The sequence below is a fragment of the Sinohyriopsis cumingii genome, unplaced genomic scaffold, assembly GCF_028554795.1.
Source record: "Sinohyriopsis cumingii isolate HCF-2022 unplaced genomic scaffold, ASM2855479v2 utg001517l, whole genome shotgun sequence".
NCBI classification, from domain to species: Eukaryota; Metazoa; Mollusca; class Bivalvia; order Unionida; family Unionidae; genus Sinohyriopsis; species Sinohyriopsis cumingii.
In genome coordinates, this window is record NW_028316009.1 from 870,783 (window position 1) to 876,782 (window position 6,000).

Genomic DNA, 6,000 nt, shown 5'->3' on the forward strand with positions numbered 1-6,000 from the left:
GACCTATCTCCCTATTAAATTTAGACTATAAAATTCTATCCAAAGTTATTGCTAATCGACTTGGAAATGTCATGTCCAAAATAATACACATGGATCAAACATGTGGAGTTAAAGGTCGATCTATTTTTAATAATGGTCACCTTATACGAAACATCTGTGACTACATCGAACAAAAAGAATTATCATGTGCATTTATTTCCTTAGATCAAGAAAAGGCATTTGATAGGGTAAATTATCAATTTATGTTAAAAACATTAGAATCTTTCGGGTTTGATCCTGACTTTATTAAATGGATTTCAATTTTCTACACTGATATTAGTTCATCAGTTATAGTCAATAATTTTATTTCGGACCCCTTTTTAATCTCAAGAGGAGTCCGTCAAGGTTGCAGTCTTTCCCCCCTTTTATATGTAATAGTGTACGAGCCTTTTGCAATCAAACTTCGAAACGACCCAGAAATTATAGGTGTTAAGGTGCCAGGTGCAACAGAAGCCTGTAAGATCTCCCTTTTCGCGGACGATAGTACAGGCTTCTGTTGCACGGACAAATCGATCGAACGGTATTTATTTTGGTCTCGCATGTACGATCGCGCTTCCGGTGCTAAGGTAAATTATAGCAAATCAAACGGTATGTTCATGGGTAAATGGCGGAACCGCAGTGATCACCCCTTTGGCATTTCCTGGATCGACAAACAAAAAATTGTAGGGTTTCATTTTGGCAACGATTTAAGTCATGATGATCACTGGAACAAAAATGTTACTAAACTTACGAATACACTATTACTATGGAAACGTAGAAATTTACCTCTCATTTCTAAATCCCATGTTATTAATCTTTTAGCTTATAGCAAAATTTGGTATACTGCAACCGTGACTGATCTACCTAAACATTATGAAATTTTAATAAATAGGAATATCTTCACATTTTTGTGGAATTCTAAATTCGAACCTCTCGCTAGAGCTGTATGCATCAATCCCCTTTACGACGGAGGTTTAAACATCACCCATTTGAGATGTAAAATCCAAGCAATACGTATACAGCATATACAAAAATTACTCGACGATGAATATTCAGCCAAATGGAAAGATTTTGCAAGGTATTGGATCGGTTTACAACTAAGGTCTTTCAACCCTAATTTGGCGCTTAATAAATTTACTCATACGCTATATGTTCCTAAATTCTATCAAAAGTGCATGACCATTTTCAAAACATTTCATGAAAATAATCCTAGTCTCAAATTTGGTCTAGTCCCCACAAAATATTTCTACCAACGACAATTACAAAGCTATGTTCTTGAACCTAAAATAACCAAATTATACGATTTAAATTTCGGCAACATTTGGAAAAATTTGCATAATAAATTTTTAGACCCCATCACTAGAGATGTGTGTTTTAAAACAATACATGATATTTTGCCCGTTAACTACAACATGTTCTTAAAGAAGATTTCCAAATCTAAGTTATGCGCTTTTTGCGGTGACATTGAAACGACTGATCATTTATTTTTCGAATGCAAATTAATACTCCCCTTACAACAGCTCATTATCAAATGGTTAAAAAAACTTTCCAGAAACTCCTTCAATACCTTTTATACTTTCCTTAAATTCGGTCCTATCCCGAATGGGGCCTCGTTCCCGGAACCTGAATTCGAGGACTTGTGCCTTTTATTATGCGCTGAATATAAATATGCTATATGGATTAAACGTATACGAGCATATTATTATAAAGAAGTGGTAACCAGTAAAACCTTGTTATCCTTCTTTCTCTCCCGATTAAAATGCAGAATCAGAACTGACTTTTCCAGGCTTAACTTGGTTCATTTTATAGATAAATGGTGTTTAGCTGGATTATTCTGTTCTCTCTTCAATTTTGAATTAGTAATAGACATAAGTCTAGAATAATACTACATTCCTTCCCTTTTGGATAAATCCAATTATATATAATTTTACGATTTCTCCTTAGATCTCACTACACAGTCACCATGTTTTAATCCACGTCTGCCGGCCTACACGTTAATTTAAGAATATCTCAAGCAGCACGTGCTAACATTCTCTGTTTCATTGCACGAACTTTTACAGCACTTCACTGGTCTATCAAATTTACATGAGGTATAGTACTTGCATCACCTTAAATACACTTTGCATTTTTAAGAATACAGTTTCTCTAATATTAGAATTTTATAATTTGCAATATTTAAACTTCTGTATGAGATTAGTATACGTTTCGCAAACTAGATGTTACAAATTTACAATAGAAATTGCATACAATCATATTATGTATAACTTTGTCGCTTGTGAGCTATGCGCTTTACAATATATGTACATTTGTGTGTATACAAGAGCATGGATGGACAGTGAGTGTGCACATCTACGTGTATTTATGAGTTTGTGTGCTAAGGCGTGTATGGGGTGAAGATGGGAGTGTCGTTTTCGCTTGTACATTTCAACATGTAAATATTGAATAAAGATTTTATGAAAAATAAAAAAAAGGTTTCCCCAGGATGAGGCCTTTCCATTGCACTTCGGTTGGGCTGAAACCTGCGATCACCCCAAATGTGGGTGACTCGGGGTCGTTATTTATTAGTGTGGGGGTCTGCGTTCGCGCTAACCCCTGATAATTCAATTAAAAATAACCAATAATCTCAAGCTTATGACAAAATTAGTCTGGATGTCTCTGATTAGCACGTGCCAATCGATAATGTTATTATTTCTTACACTGCTCTTTCAAGGGGTGGGTACCCCGGGTGGTCTAAATAGCCCACCATTACGGATCGCGGCCATCTCACCTGTCTGCGTGTGTTTGAGTTTCGGATTTGGCCCATGTGGTTATCAGAGAAAGCTTGCCAGTATGTTATCATGGGTCGGGAGTTCTTTCCGTTCATTTTTCTTCTCCCGGGTTCTTCCTCCACCATTTATATTGCCTGCCATGCATAGCCTATCTTGTGCTGAAAAATGGCATTAAACCCTACAACAAACAACTTTCAAAGAGCCATCTCACAACGAACGTGTGAAATATCTTTGAGTAACAGCGATCCAGCATATTTGTGAGAGAAAGAAAGAAAGAAAGAGAAATAAATGGAAACATGCTTACTGGATTCGACGAAAATCAAGTTTTATTTTCACAGAACTTCTCTGCAGTAGAGAGAGAGAGAGAGAGAGAGAGAGAGAGAGAGAGAAACAATATCTTCAAATAACAGAAACAACTTCGTTAATACAGCAAGCTTGTTGTCCTTATCAAAAGCAGTGACAGCTTCATCATAAGTCTCATTGTAGAGATCATCTGCATCACCAGTTACTTCTGTATCAGCAGCACTTTCAACAATCCAAAGCTTCTAGACTCGGAGTACGGCGAAGCGTAGCTGGCCAATCAGTGGCACAAAGATTTCAAATTTAATAAAACAGAGGAAACAAATAGTAGTATTCCTTTGACCTGACAAGTCGATTTGCAGTGGTTCATAGCAAAAGAGGTTGATGCACTGCAACCTCAAATTTATACCTGCATTTTTCATTTATGACACCAAGCGATCTTGCCAGTGCAAACACAATCCCTTTCCCTACGTAACAGTTCGGGAAAGCATTGTGTACTAAACAGCTGGATGTGATTGACCATAGTTCTTGCTAGACGACTATTGCTATTTCACTGTCAACTTGCTGTGAAGTAACTATGGGAGGTCAATGGCTGATATCAGTTTCAAGAACAAGACAAGCCCGAAACGCGGAATTGAAAAATGTATCCATATATTTAATTAAAAAACCATAATAGCTGAAAAATACGCACCGTTGCCTCAAGTTAAGAAATTTGCCAGGGGCCAATATACGAAACTATCCCCTGCCGTCCGAGCAAACCTATATAGCATATATCCACCGTAAAAAAAACTGAAATTGCAAATAAAGGACTATTTGAAGACATTTCAGTTACTTTTGTAATGTTGAAACATAAGCTATAAAGTTATTCGGAATACTAAGACATCAGCAGTACCATGGCCCTGAATCGTTTTAATTTATTTTCATTACTTAGAGGCACACTTCCTACTCCAGACACAAATGTCAGTTGATAAACGTCAGTAAACGTCAAGAAATCATACTTACCTGGACCAGGGAGTACCGTGATCAGCTAGGCGGTTTCCCCAGGATATCCGGCCAAGACAAAGTAGATCAAAGAATTCTTTTGAAGTGAAAGTTCAAAGTTTACCGCTTTGGAATATGTATCGCCGTGTTGAAATCAACATCTCAAGGTATGTGAATTCAGATGTGTATCTTCGTACACTACGAGTGGAAGGACGAATTTCTCGGGAGGAAGCGCTTCGCAAACTTGAAGCTGCAGGTGTTACTATTTCTGACATCGAAGGTTTATATAGAGAAGGGGAAAATGCCCCATGGAATGCTGTGCTCAAGTCCCAAGAGAAGGAAAAAGGCGTGACCGGTGACGGCATTAAATATATTGCTAACCTAATAATTGACCTCAGAATACACTGGCTGCCCCTGTTTGTCAATGATATTGTTATCAAGGAAGTTCTAAAGGATTATGGGGAGATCCTTGACATAAGCAGAGACAAGACAATTATAAACAAGGACACAATGATTGAAAACGGTACAAGGATAGTGAAACTCCGGACCACAGAATTCGATTGCAGGAATATTCCCCACATCGTGTCGCTTGGCATGTGTGGTATGCTTATAACAATGAAGGGCCGCCCCCCACTTTGCCTGAGATGTCGTCAGTCGGGGCACCTCCGAAAAGACTGCCCAGAGAAAGGTGCTAGCTATGCTTCAGCAGTGAATAATAAAGGACACGTTGCCCAACAACCACCTGCACCAAGCACATCAACCCAAGCAACGACACACGAACCTTTAACACCAGCAGCCCCTGCGTCGACAAACAGCAAACCAATTGATCACCCCACCACCCCCACCCCCTTGGACGCCTCCCACGGGGCGGAAGAGGAAGTAGCGACCCAAACACAAGAGAAAGCAACAGTACCGGATGACAATGATGAAGATGACTCGAATCAACCCAGACCACAAGAAAAAAGAGAATTGTTTGACCTAGATTCGTGCACGTGGCAGGTAGTCACGTCTAAAAGATCAAAAAAGTCTCGTCTTGAGGAGGATTCAAGTATGGATGTGCAAAATTCTTAATTTGGATTACACTACAGTAACTGTGTAATAAAGAAATCGGAACGCTCACGGACAATGAATATAATCAAATGGACCGGGCATATACAAGGACAGTAAAATGGACAATGAATAAGCATAACGGACTAAATATTTCAGGACTTTCCCTGGTTATACGTTCTATTACAGGTTTGTTCTTTTACTTAATCCTAATTTTTCATTCTCTTCAAATGTACAATATCCTTCATATCATCCTTATCTATTTCATAGCACATACAACATTTGTAGATTTTTATCTATTTTCTTCAACCATATTTTATCCCTTAATTACATATCCTCCCTTATTATGTTATCGTTCAGCAAGTCATTTCTGGTTTCCAATAGTATTACCTTATACAACGGACTCTACCCGTCTCGAGTTCAGATTGATTCACTTGATACACCTAGAGTCCCACATACATTAACGATTTTGAACCTATTCTGGACATGCCATACCAATAACAAGCAACCCATGAGTAAAATTAATATCCTTACATTAAATGTCAATGGCCTTCGAACCAACACGGATCAAAAACTATACGAGATTAGAAACTTGGTATCTTCGCATCACATCGACCTTGTATTCCTACAAGAAACCCACGTGGAGAAAAGAACCCTTACTTCAAAAATTCAAGATAAATTGCAATGTTATTATGCCATATGGAGTTTTGGCTCGAATCTTTCATCTGGAGCTGCTATCATTAATTTTAATCCTAACATACGTTTTTTAAAATATGAAACGGATTTTGACGGTAGAATAATATGTGCTGACTTTCAATTTAATGATATACCATATCGTGCCATAAATATATATGCCCCCATCCCTGATTCGGAGAAAAGTGAATTT

At 37.9% G+C, this 6,000-nt stretch overlaps 1 non-coding gene across 1 annotated transcript; it reads left to right on the plus strand.

Annotated features, from left to right (window-relative positions):
• The first annotated feature begins 2,453 nt into the window (after positions 1 to 2,453).
• On the plus strand, positions 2,454 to 2,613 carry LOC149772362 (U1 spliceosomal RNA). The gene has a single exon (XR_016417991.1). It is a non-coding gene; the product is annotated as a U1 spliceosomal RNA (small nuclear RNA).
• The last annotated feature ends 3,387 nt before the right edge of the window (positions 2,614 to 6,000 follow it).